We start from the raw sequence: 13,855 nt of genomic DNA, 5'->3' as shown, positions 1-13,855 counted from the left end.
TTCCTTACCTGTATCTGCAATAAGTCTTTTCTGGTGAATGTAGCAAACCTGAAATGGAAAAAGAAACTGAAGTTGTTTACTTCATAGCTGCAGTTTATTTGACAGAGAGAGATTACTTACCAACACTGGGAAGTGTGATGGTAAAGAATTGCTCTTTTCAGTCCATGGAAATGACTAACTATGTCAAAATCATTTGTGAGCTTCGGTTTGACCTGGAGATGATTTCCAGACTGGGAATATTTTGCCAAAAGTGCACATTTTAACCTGTTTTCTTACTATATTTGTAATCCAGACCTCTCTATTTTTAAAGGCTTTCTAAATTAATGGATCATCAAATACGTGGAGAAGTGTAACTTGTCAACAGCCCCCTATTTCTCATGAGACATGGCATTAAAATATTCTCTCACTCCCTTGCCTCTTCTTTGCCAGTATTTGTTAAACAGATAGGCATGCTGGCGTCATGTAGACAAAAACGTACTTAGCTGAGAGGAGTCTGTTCAGGTTCTCTTATCTTTAGGGAATTAAAAGATTTATGTGTAGTATCTGGTTTCTCTCTTTTTAGTCACTTAGGTGACTAGGTGCTTTGCATGGCCCCTGTGTTTGGGATGAATTGACAGTTTTCCTATGAGGACTTGTTTCTGTGAGTGTTTTGCTGTGGGTGTGTATAAGCATGTCAGCACAGGAGACAGGATAAGCTATTACAGTACAGGTGGGAGCATGCCCAGGCCACATATGCTGACGTCTTGCCATAAATTGGCATTGAATGCCTCTGTGCTTACCTTCTTCTGAGTTACTTGGCCAGGAATGAAAAAACTTGGTTCAACACTCTTCTGGCAGTCCTCTTCTCTTTGCCTTTTGTCTTTGGGCTTGTAAGGACACATTTGCTATTTCCGTTGTATCACAGAGTGACATATCATTGGAAATTGTGCTACGTGCTTTGAAAATTAATTGACAGAGTTTGAAATTAATTGACAGATTTCCCAGGAGCACTTGTGACTGTGAGTGTTCATACTGTGGGTCTATTAGCATGTCAACACAGGAGAAAGGACAACTTCTCATTACAGTCCTGGTCTGTTTAGAAAGCTTTTGCTTTGTGAGAGGCAGCAATTGGCACTCAAAGTGACCCCAGTGAAGATTAGTGTTAGCAAACCGCTCTCTTTTTCTAGCCTCCCATTTGCAAGACTTCTTGCCCCGTTAAAGTGACTGGTGAAGCTCATCAGAACAGCAGGCTGCCAGCAATGCTATGGTTTGTTCAGTGTTATTGCGCTTAAGGTCAAGCACTAGAAATCTCACCTTGTCTTCAGCTTCTTCCATTTTGGTAAATTTTCTGGCATAGTGCAAAAAGTTGCAAGAAGTAACAAGGAACAAGGTCTACTAAAGTAGCAGACAGATTAATACCTTCAGGACTAGGATATATTCATTTGCCTCAGACTCTATAACCCTCTTTGCCAGATAAATCTACGTAATAGTGTACAACCTTTCTTGCTTCTTGACTTCTCTTCCCCTTCATCACTTGGATTTTTGCTGTCACACTGACATGATGCTGATGGAGGGCTGGCTGTCATCCAGGATAACTCTGCAGGCCATGTAAGATGTGGCTTACAATGCAGCTACCATGGTGATACAGCCATCTGGTTTTCGCAAAGAGATCCAGTCAGCAGCCATGTGCTATGTCACCTTATTGCCCAAACAGACGCGATGTTATTTATATATAGCCAAGGATTCCTGGGGGTCCTCCTCTTCTTGAGGGAATTACTCTTTAGCTTCTACAAAAACAGGGTTTCATCTATATTCAGGCCTCTTCTACCAGCTTCAGCTGTGTCAAGTTGTACCTCTTTCCCAGGCATTTCAGAAGCACCAAGAGCACAACAGGAAAAAGCAACCAACCATCCCACCACCGATGCCTGCTGAACGTGTGCTCCTTGACACCCTTCCCGCTTCTTCCCCACAGCATGGTCAGGTTTTCATTGACGGGATCAGAGCCAACCTTTTACTTTAGTCTTTCCAGGTATGCCATGTCAAGCTTTCATCTGAAATGGTATGTTGTCACCTCCATGACATGAGAACTGAATTATACCCTGAGACTTTACTACTGGGGTTTCCACCTACCCTACTCTTCCCTACCTATTCTATTCCAGGACCACGTAAACACCAAAATACTCTTTTCCTAAAGAGCAGAAAAGCAGTACTCTAGTGACTCTGAAAGGTATGGCTCACCTCAGAGGAAACCTCTTTTATAGCCATCATTTTTTGGTAGTAGAAGACAATAGAAAATAAATAGCTATCTTGGAAATGGAGGACTGACACCTCAAGTCAGGGGTTGAAATCCCAGCCTAGTTCAAGTGGTGGTGGTGGTGCTTGTAAGATTTCATCCACAGAACTGATTTGCTGCTTTTGCTGTGCAGGACACGTCCTTTCACACCATAATGAGATGATCTCATTGGAAGTAACCTTATTTTTGCCTTAGGTGAGGATTATTTCCAGGAACGGTTCTACTTTCCCTCTTTGTTGCACTGAATACCTTTTCCAAGGCTCTAGGCTTGATTGGTCATCACCCCTTGAGGAAGAAAGAAGCAACCATTGATCCTGGGTGGATTGTGGGTGTCAGGAGGGATCTGCAGCCCAGTACTTAGTGTGAAAGCTTTAAGGAAATGCTGTTTCTGTAGAGGCTGTTGCATACCTGTTTGTTATCAAAACAAAACACTTTTTATTGGGAAGCAGAGCACAGATGCGAGCTAAATGTGAGAACAGAAGAGAAACCTACAACACCTGGAGGGGAGGAAATAGGCAGTTCTACAAGTTAAAATCCTTTTCTTTTTCCTTCTCTCCCTAACTTCCTAAGCAAAACACTCCTGCTTTTATCTATGTTCCAAATCCTGAAGCGGGTGGTTACATCTGAACTGGACAGAACAAAGTACAAAGGGTGAAATCTACAACTTGTCCTTGTCTTTATCTGGCACCTTTAGGCGTGGTGGTCTGGCCAAGTGAAACACCATTGCTGTATGTCACAACAAGCTATCTTAATACAACACAATCCCATTTATCTTAGTAAAACACAAACTTTGGTTGTGGTGACCTACTTACGCAGCACTTTTGGGAAAGCGAGGAACTTACTATAGCTGCCCCCAGGTCACAAAACAAAATGCGTGTGCTTTCTAGACGGCCCAAATGAGTTTGTTACAGCTGATAGGTAAAAGACACTTCTCTGAAGATAATTGAGCATTGCACAGATCACTCTGGACCTACTGGAGTCATAGGTTTCAGTGTACAAATTCCCCTTTGACTCCTACTCGGTGTCTAGAGCGGGTTTTTCTCAGATTCTCCTTCTGGCGGAGTCATCCTCTCATCAGACTGGTTTTTAATACTGGTAGGTCTCTTGAGACAACTCCCTTGCAGCCTACCCCTGCAGGTCAAAATTGGCCCGACTCCTCTAGTGGGCACATAGAGCAGAAGTGCTGTTGAGTCCAAGTCTCCTTTTGAAGCTGTGCTGTCTGCTATTTCTACTGGCTTCCTGAACGGCATGGGGATTTGCCTTGCTTGAAGTGCCCATAGCGGCTATTTTGGTCTTGCACCTGCAAGTGGAAGGTTTCTTTGTCGTCTTCGACTCCACCAGATTTCAGTGAGAGACTTCTTGAGATGCTTTTTCCAGCCAAGGACCCTGTCCCTCAGTGGAATTTTACCCTCTGGCTTTTTTCAGCAGGCCAACACTGTAATGAGCCAGTGGCTCTTATTGCTTCTTCGTCTTTTTCTGACAACTATAAGATTATGGTTGAATAAATAGTTTTGAAGAACAGACTTGAAGCCCTGATAAGTAGAGATCTTGGATTTAAATAATTGTCCTTGATAAAACATTTTTGAGCCTACTTTTCAACTTCCATGTACATCATCTTGTTTTCCGCACTAACACCCCAGTGCGTGCTTCTTGGGTTTACGATAGCAACACACATAGCAGGGTTCATTAATATTGCTCCCCTTACTCCCCTAACCTAGCAGAAATACATGCTAGAAAAGACAGCAGTAGGAATCTAAAATGGCCTACTTCTTAAACATGAGTCAGTGGAACTGGTGGCCATCACTGCAAAGTGTTATCAAACTCTACAGCTATTCTACAAGGAAGGGAAATGAAAGAGTAAGGAGGCAATGGCTTTTCTTTCTGCCACGTCTGCCCTTATATCAAGCCATTTCTGCACTGCATGTATTGTTCACTTTTGATTTGCAGTTTTTTCAGTTAAGGCCTTCAAGAAGACCTGCATCTGCTAGGATACTACCGGCAGTGTAGCCAACTGAGATATTACCACTGATAAGAAGCTCTGCCCCCCCTCCATTTCTGTATTCTGTGTTATAAACTGACCTGTATTAATAATTGTATCTTTCAATTGAGACTATCACTGCAATAATGTCTTTATTAGCCTATGAAAGCTTTAAAAAAGTGGATGTTCCAACTCATCCTCAATAAGAAGAAGGAGAAAAAAAAAAAAGTAGAGCTTCATGTGCTGACTGTGGAGTGAATAAATTGTGCTCAGACTCCCTATTGTGAGTGGACTGGACCCAGTGAGGATTTGTTTCATAACCACCTGCAGCATTGCTGAAATTGGGTTGGAAGGCTCAACTTTGCTCAGAGTTATTTTAATTAGTAAATTAGGCTGAAGACTTGGTTCTTCGATATGAAAAACTTTTTTTGCTTCTTTTTAATATCTCAATAATATAGTGAATACTACTAGGAGTTGTCAGACTCCAGTAAACAGAGCTCCATTACAAGTAGAGATGCTATAGGTGGTCATTTTGGACTTCTCACTATTACGGACAAGAGTGTATTTCCTAGGGAGTGTTCACTTGTTTGCTTCAGCCCTTCAAAGTTTCTTCCTCTCACTAACTGTAAAAACTTAACACATAACAGAAAACTTGAAGCATTTTCTCCAGGCCAGCAGTGGACATGCTGCCAAACCTAGATGCTTTGATTGTCTGCTGGCTACGGTTAGCAGTGCTACTTTAGTTAAGCAACTGTGTTGGGGATCAATCAGAGGATTTAACCAATTGTTGGAGCTAAACTAATTTTCCATTTCTTATGGAGAACTACAGAAAGATTCAAAATCCAAACTAAGATGTTCAGGAATGAACATGAGATCTGCTTGGCTGTACAACTGCACTGGAAAAAATGCAAGGCCCTCAATTAGGTTGAAGCTCCCATTGTTGAAAAGTTTCTCTGATTTAAAACACAGGATAGAAAGGCTGAGGACAAAATGGCCCTTCTATCTCTACGTTCAGGAGGCTTCATCACGGTGAAGGGCATGCTCAGTGCACAGAAAATTCACTAAAAATGAAGTAAAGAATACAAGAAGAAAAGGACTCACCTCTGCGTCAGAATAAGGTATGTGTCCCTCCTCAGGCAGCTGACAGCACTTAGCACTGACAGCTGTTACTTTCTTTGCAATATCAAGCAGTACATCAGTTGTTGCCTGAGATACTTTCTTGGTGAAGTGGATCAGAATTCTGAAAAATCACAACATTGAAATAATGGTTCACATTTGAAGAATCATTTTTCAGTGCATCACTGAGTCAGACTAGGCAGTGCAGTCAAAAAGATCTGTTCAAAGCCCAGCTAACAAGTGCATTCTCTTAGTAGTAAGAGTAGCAGCCATAGATCTACAGCTTAGAGTGGGATGTTCTTTCCAAACAAGCTGCTAAAATCTTATACTGTCTACTGGGAAACTGATGTCTTCTGGAAACTCAGCTGAACAGCATACTAGGCTATGCACTCATCCAGCCTGCCTGCAAGGACCTTTTCACTCTTACAAAAGCATAGATATTCACTGTTTTTTATGCTTGAGGGCACTCATCAGGAACTGCTTATGCTTTGAGCAATTCAGCTTCTCCCTGCACAGCTAAGAGTTCACAGTTATCTTAAGAAGTTCTTGCATCTCTTGGGTGGGATTTTGCAACTCATTTTTCTGAAAGAAAATAAATTATTTGGTTAGCAACAGTTCAACAGAAGTTGAACAGAACTTCTTCTGATGAAAAGCTGTTTGTGATGAAATACTCACCTACTAAGTAGCCTCTTCCCAATCTTGTTGGTGTTCAGAATATCTATGACCCCATCATTATTGCAGCTGAGAGTACTACAAAATTTCGTGTTTTGCATGATCTGGCAGGGCAGACAAGTATTACTGGTGCACTGGGTGGGGAATGGATGTGCAAAGAGGGATGTCTTGTTTCGCTAGTACTTGGGATTAAACTCATCCCGAAACTCGGCCTTATTGACTGTTTACAATAAAGAGCTTGGTTCTCCTTCTAGCAGTCACTCAGCCTAAGCTTTGAAGCTGTCTTGGAGCTCAGAATCTGAGCTGAAACTTGGATCCTACCCTCGTCAGCAGCATCTCTGAGCAAAGGAACTCAGTCCCAAGGACGTGGAAGTGGACTGCTTGGAAGAATTACAGCATGACTTAGAAGTACGTCTAATCTTGGTTTACAGGCTCTGAGTCTTGAGACATGCACCGCTCATGACAGTTCAGTTCCTAACCTTTCTGTTCTTCCTCTTTTGTGCTAAGAGCATCACCTGCAGCATTTCCGTAACACTCAGCAGAGGTGTCAGTTTTCCAGGAGCGCTTCATAGCCCTTGGCAACTCTGAGAATCAGCCGAAAAAGAGACGTTCTTGCAACCTGCTGAATGTAATATAGTGAGAAGAAAATTTGAAAACCACTATCAAGCTCCACAAAGGTTCTAAAAAGCAGTGTTTTACTAGGAAAATAAACCATGTCTATTTTTGGATCTGCTAATGGCCCAAATATATTACGGAAATCATTGTGTGACTGCTTGTGTTTTCACCCCAGGTGGTTATCAACGTTCCATGTTTAAAAAATACAAAATGAAATCTTCCAAACATTTCAAGAGTTTTTTAAGGGGGAAATCCTCTCAGCCATATTTACCATTTTTTCCACCTCTCTCTGCTTTCTTAAATTCAAGGATTCTTGAGAGTTCTTATACTTATTAGGCGGGGAAAAAAGGCAGGGAAGAAAACAAGAAATGAGACAAGGACAATATAGGCATTTTTATTAGAATATTGAAATGGAAAAATATAGAAGATGTATCTGAAAAAATATTTTTCTTTTAAATCTTTTTGAATTAAAAATTAATTTTTTTGAATAAAAAAATCCATGTCATTTGACGGAAGTAGGTGAAAGAATAAAAGGTTTGAAATGTGTTTGCAACTTTTTCTAAGCACACACTAGTATTTCTTCAAGCTGTTCTATTCTGCCTAACTAACAGTATTTATTCAATGAAAAAAATAGCCCTTTCCTTACTGTTGTAGGAATGACACTCTACTATCCTGGTATGCCTTGCACAGCATGCTGGGATCTAGGCTCTGATATAGTGGAATGAAATCTTCATTGAGAGCTTTGAATGTTAAGAAACACTGATCTATTTTTGGGGTTGGCTTTACCCCAGCAGTCAGCTGTAGCACCATATGCTTCATGAAGCTTTTCTATCTGACAGATTCTATCCAAGAAATGGTGGTCTGTAAGAAAAAGTATCAGCAGGGAAGAGCATCAGAATTATGGGACTGTATAGAAAGTCTAATGTACAATTCTATCAATTTAGATTTTTGGTTTTTATATGTATATCTTCATATAAACAAAAAAGCTTTTTTAAAAAAAAAAAAAAACCTTTGGGGACAGATTCTGAGTGACTGTTATTTGTCAGTCTGTACTGGCTAGAAATAGAGCCATAATCCATGTTACTTGCCTACCAGTGGCTTCAAACACTCTGCTGTCTCCATGTAGTCAGCACACCAACATGTGAGATGATTGATGCTTTTCATCTGTTGAGTGATGCGTTTGTTCCTGCACTGCCTGAGGTACTGAGAAAATCAACAGAAGCACGTTTCTCACTTTCAGGCAACGTGACTTCCGGATTCGGAGACGTTGGTAACTATCTGTAGGGCCTGAGCTGAGAGAGAACAGTTAAATAAAAGCTGCTTAGCAAAGTCAATGAGACTAAAATTTCCAAGGGATTTTGATGCTGTTACATGCAATTTCATGAGGGAAATTTCTAGCAGTGTGAATTATTCATTCAAATGATACAAGATGGTGCCATAAATTTTTGTCCTTCCTAGTTCATTCCCCTTGCTAGTGAGTTATCTTGGTCTTTGTTTTCCTATCCAAAATTTTGTGTTGACTATAAATACTTCGGATGAGGACTCCTTCCTGTGTGCTTCCCCCTGCTTGAATTTGAGAGGCTTCTAGGTACTTTGCACTTATTTTCATTGTTAATAATAACCAGTAATAAAATGTTTCTCTGTCTCAGCAGGGTCAGTGATGTATTCTTCTGGAATCTTTATGCATTCCCTTCATTGCTCACATCTACCAGTTAGGATTAATAATTGCAGAAGAGAGTGTGTCCTGTCCCCGGTTGTTCGCCCCGTCACACGTCCTATCACGCGTACAGCAGAGGGTTGTGTTGCTAGAAGTTTAGCCAGTAATTCTGTGGCTTGCTCTTCGGATGTGGAAGGTGGCAACCACTTCTGGATTCAAGCAAGCTTTAGGTATTTCTTTCTGAGCTTGATGTTTTTTAAAGCACAGGCTATATGAAAAAATATAAATGAAATAAGAAGTGTTAAACAGAAGTGTTAAACACTTACACTGCTTTAAAATTCTCTTCCTGTATATTTTTGAACTGATGGACAAGCTCACTTCTATGTTCTAGGAAACAAAATAAGGAAAGATGGGGCTTAGTTCTGCAGTTGCTGTGGAGAGATGTTGTGTGCATTTGATGCTTCTTTCAGGAATGTTGTAGAGGCACTGGGTTGCACTTTTCCAAAATGCAAGTGTTTTACCAGCCCTTCAAGGGAGTGTTACCTTTGCCTTCGGCTGGAATAGACCAAGCCCGTTCAAAGTATTTCATAGTATGTCACCCTTTGACTGCCTGGTTCTAGGGTATTTACGTTTGATAACTGTTGTGTCCTTTGGGCTTATTTAGGTCCCTTGAGCTCTGTGGTGTCTCAACGTGTGCACATTGGTCTGGAAAAACTCAGTCCCACCCTTACGATGTTTCTAATTCAGGTTTAGGAAATAACTCGTCTAAGTCAGCATGTACTACCTACAAGCACTGATTTTCACTGTTTTCTAACTAATATAGCTACAGTTTATTTGGAAAACATTGGTAGGCTTTTCATCTTGCAGGACCTGAAAACAAAGAACAGTTAGATAGGATTCTGGTTACATTTGAGGCAAGTCACCAGTGTCAGACCTCTGTAAGATAGGGGATCAGCTGTAAGCTTTTGATTTGTCCCCACATACAGTGAAAGAGAATTTCAAAAATGTATTTCTTTGCATACAGCAATGTGTGTCAATATGTAAATTATAATTCCTTTACTTACCATTCATGGAAAATATTTCAGTACCTAGACTAGTTGTTAGAACTCGTTAGATAATGAGAAGTCCTACACACTGAATAATGACATTTAAAATAACTGTGTTCTGGGATTTTGTTGATTTCCACAGACAGTAAATTTTTTTTACTTAAAAAAGTATTTTGTCTATAAGCAGTTCATTTGAAAATGAAAAGATTTTAATCTTTCACTCAGAAAGATGATTCATTTTTTTTTGATTTGTTTTTAAAGACAATCTTTAAAGAAGTGCAGCTTCTTCCTGTGAAGAAAATACTAAAAGAAATAAAAACTGTAACACTTGATTCAAAGCTTGTCATAGTCAGCATTTTGTACATACTTCAGTGGGCTGCAAATTAAGGCATTGTGCTTCATGGTCGATATAAAACTATGTGAAATGAACTCCAATCAGTCATTGACACAGCTGCAAAGCTTCTAAGGACATAACATGAAGGAAAACAATTCATCTAGCATGTTCTTACCAGCATCTTCAGCAAATCTGAGTTCTGCATGTAGCAAAAGTTTTTAAAAAAAAAAAAAAAAAAAAAAAGAGAGAGAGACAGGGAGAGAAATGAAGCATCTGTTTCATAATGGTGGATTACTTACAGGTGTAGATCATGGGAGCTAGGAAACACAGAAGATAGAAGGCAATGAAATTATTTATATTATATTCCCAAGCAGTGTCTGTAAATAATTAACCATACAGACGTAAATTGCTGTAAATTTCTATCAGACTTGGAGAAGGCTCCCAAACTGGACCTACCCTTGCCAAAAAAGAAATGTGACAAATTCTTTATTAGGTTTTTGATTTTTGACCTGACAGTTAGGAGAAGTCCTTATACATTCAGGTTTATGCTTTGCCCAGATAGATAAGACATTTTCTAAATTCAAATTAGGCTACAAGGTCTTCCAGTAAAATGAAAGTTAGTTTAATCCTATAACTGTGCTATCCTTTTTTTTTTTTTTTTTTTGGATACTATTTGTTCAAAGTGATCTGTATTGGTATTGGCAAGTAACAGTTCAGCAGAGCTGAAAATGATTTTCATAATTCACTTAGGACTGCAAATCACTTCCAAAGAAAGAAATAAAACAGAGTTTAATTTTTGTTCATGAAGCAGCCCAAAAACAGACACAATGCACTTATGAATAGGGTTCAATAGCATTTAAGGGATCCGCTGCTGAAGCCAAAGGAAAATTCAGTGCAATTTAATCCTGGTGCCACTGACGTGGTCAATAGCTTTATGCTAGTTAAAATGCAGTTCAGTAGGGCTGATATGCAGAAAAGTCACTCTTGGATCTTTAGGCAAAAACAATAATAAATCGAGGATCAGACACCATCAAAAAAATGCAGTCATGCAGACAGCATTGCTTATTAAACTGCACTGTACTCGTAATTAATACAAAAAGCGCAACAACTGCTGGGCAGCAAGTCCAATGATACCCTTAATATGAGGTAAGAAAGAGCAGCCTCTGGATAGCTTGTAAAGAGTTAGGTTAAGAAAATATACACTCTTGAGTGGGTGGATGGACCCTTTTGTACAGTTTATAAGGCCCTCCACACCACATGTGCCTTCGATTTGATGCAGTCATAGCACAATAAAGGCTTCATAGCATGGATCTGAGAGCAGAAAGGGGAAAAGCAGGTAACCAAGAGGAATCGTGCAGGAACCTATGAAGCTGCCCAAATCCACTGCCCATTACCAAGTGCCCAGAGACACTCCACTGTATTTCTAGTAGTGCTGAGCACTGTGAGGTCTGCATCATAAGCTTGTGTGGAGGGCTTTATAGTCACCCGATAATTTTTCTGTCTGCTTCGTCACACACTGGAAATAAAACATTTCCAAGGATCAGAATGTTTTCAGATGTTCCCATGAAAGCTGAATGCTTGAAGGAATCCCTGTACATAAAGACTGTAGCTAATGGCTTATAAGAGACACTCCAGAGTCATGATATGAACCCCCAACTCCCACGTACCAAGACAGAGCAACTTGGGTCAAGAGATCAAGATGTTTCTTCAACTTCAGAGAAACTATGAAAAGTCAGAAGTAACATGGAAAAGCTATGACCAAGAGGTGACCACGCTTTCTAAGGATACCTTTAAAAAGGCCACTACCAATACCCCCTGTTTTGAAAGATTTAATAACCACCATTTTAAAAGAGATTGGAAATCATGCTTACAGACAACTATCACATTATGATTCAGGATATAGGTAGGGAGAGGAGGAGGTGGAAGAAGAAGAATTAGGGGCTGAAGAAAATAAGCAGTTTTGAGCAGGTGGGAGGGGGAGCTGATGAGCATAGATGATGGGTGTCAGGTGAAGAAATTAAAGATTGAGGCAGAAAGCAGAAGGAAATGGATGCAGCTCATTACTCTTTCACCCAAGGAGCAGAAAAGATTTTGTTTTCTTACCAGCTATGAGAAAACTAGCTGGTTCACTTCCAGATCTGGCTGTTATTCTGAAAATTTTGGTATCTGCAGAAAGAGCTTCTTTGTCCAGCAATGGCAGGTTTTGCATGTGTTATGAATTAGTGATTTGTGTGTGTGTGTTTGTTTTTGTCATAGGATAAGATATCCAAATATAGTAAATGGATTAATTTAGAGGAACAAAGTCTGAGGAGGTTTGCATTAAGTAGTGGAAATGGCTGACGCTGTCAATACTGTCTTTCACATAACGGATGGGTGTGAGCTTCCATGAGGATTTTTCTAACAAATGGACAATTCACAGGGATAAGTTTTGTGATAATTCTAAGTTCACTGTTTTGCCAGACTTTATAGCAGATAGATAGGAAGGAGATATGGGTCATACAAAAAAGTGAAAATGGAAAAAGCAAAAATTAGTCTGCACATGACAGAGGGGTTACAGCAGATCACGAACAATTGCTACTAGGTATGCGTTCACGATGCTGAGCTATAACGAGAAAGCCCCAAATGGGGCTCAAAAATAGCACCAGACCACAAGGCATGTAATCCTCGTATTACTCAGCATGACTAAAGCCTCTGTGTTTCAGGTTGTTATCTATTACTAGTTAGTTCTATTTCCTGGGACTCTTCAGTTTCTTCAGGGCGCATCAAGTCCCAGCAAAACTGCTAAGTGAATTGTCACAGGAAATGGATTGTACAACACTGCTCTGGCTGGTTGGATAGGCTGTTGCAAACTCAGTTGTTGGCAAACAAGGAGCCAGGCCTTCAAAAAAAAAAAAAAAAAAAGTCACTACTTTTAAATGAGTGTAATGTTTTTTGGTTAATTTCCTTCCTTGAATATTCAGGAATATTTCCACAGTCTTTTATGAGTTCTAGGGGCTGGAAGTTTTGATAGAAAGGACAGGACAACTAAAAAATCTCTTGAAATGGAATAATCTGTCTACAAAAACCCTTGCATGCAAACAAATTGCAGGTGTCATACTTAAGAGTTATCATAACAGTTGACTCTTCTGAAATTTGAAGTAATCATTCAGGTTTGACAGCAGAAATTTAAATATGTTTCAGAAAACAGCTGAATGATTTGCTACCTCTTTAGGGGACACTTACGTGGTTCAAGAATACTTTAGTACCACTGTGGTCTTAGCCCGAGCTGCAGGTATGCTTACTCCTCCGCCTTCGAAACTCAGACTCTACAAGGGAAAAAGGAAAGTCACCTCGTTACCAAAAAAAACTCAACTAAGCAAACAAAAACATGTCAGTTGGGGAAACCCATAGCCCAAAGAGAGTCGTGGAAGACTGCTCATCCCGGGAGCAAAAGCTGTTAAGGAAGATCTGTTCGAAGGTACATCACCAGTGGGGCTTGAGATACTACTGTAAATGCTGTAGCTCAGCTGCAATGATCTGCCGTTCTGTAAACTGAAAGGAACTGTCATGTCCAAGAGTGAAATATATGAAGTCCTGTGACTGGTAGAAATGGGGGGGGGGGGAGGGGGAAGAAGCCATTCCTTTCCAATATTTTTGGTATGTTGATATTTGACTCCACTCTGCTCCTTGACACATTACTCTTTCCAGTATTGATAGATACAGCCTAGAAATCATCCGTCGATGAATTCATTATCTCTTTGGTGCCAGCGAATTACAAAAGTATTACTTATAAACATATTTTTGGTCTCTGCGTCTTAACTGGATCCTGGTAATCTGAGAAAGAGCAATTGAAGAGACATAGCAGAGTTGACAACAGTCTAACTAGCACGTGTAAGAATTGTAATGTGAGATGGCCTGGGTTTCAGCTAAGATTGGAAAACCAAGGAGAAACTTGCACTTCTTGATAGACTTAGTCAGCTAGCACTGACTTTGATGCTTCAGAACTTTTTCCCAGAGCAAGCTTGACTTGTTCTGATTAAATACAACTACGCTAACCTAGAGCAGGCTAGTCTTAGCTGTAGGGAACAACTGTCAGCTTTTTGGATGGTGAATTACAGAATGTGAATGGTCTTTATGAAGGCTGTTTGTACTTCCCTAATTTATGGAAGTACAACAGATATTGAGC

At 40.0% G+C, this 13,855-nt stretch overlaps 1 protein-coding gene across 6 annotated transcripts in view; it reads right to left on the bottom strand.

Annotated features, from left to right (window-relative positions):
- LOC104149936 (alpha-fetoprotein-like) overlaps nucleotides 1–13,855 on the bottom strand; it is a 36,233-nt gene that overhangs the window by 21,433 nt on the left and 945 nt on the right. For 4 of the 6 annotated variants that reach the window (XR_011140685.1, XM_068940926.1, XM_068940923.1 and 1 more), the window contains exons 2-5: nucleotides 12,913–12,995; nucleotides 7,742–8,578; nucleotides 5,352–6,660; nucleotides 9–48 (exon numbers count right to left, since the gene is read on the bottom strand). The gene's annotated coding sequence lies outside the window, so the exon portion shown is untranslated. Of the gene's footprint in view, nucleotides 1–8; nucleotides 49–120; nucleotides 1,850–5,351; nucleotides 6,661–7,741; nucleotides 8,579–12,912; nucleotides 12,996–13,855 lie in introns of those variants that run through there. The other 2 variants (XM_068940927.1, XM_068940928.1) reach the window with 1 other exon arrangement.

Source organism: Struthio camelus, chromosome 4, assembly GCF_040807025.1.
Source record: "Struthio camelus isolate bStrCam1 chromosome 4, bStrCam1.hap1, whole genome shotgun sequence".
In the NCBI taxonomy this organism is placed as follows: Eukaryota; Metazoa; Chordata; class Aves; order Struthioniformes; family Struthionidae; genus Struthio; species Struthio camelus.
This window is presented reverse-complemented; position numbering and strand designations above follow the sequence as displayed.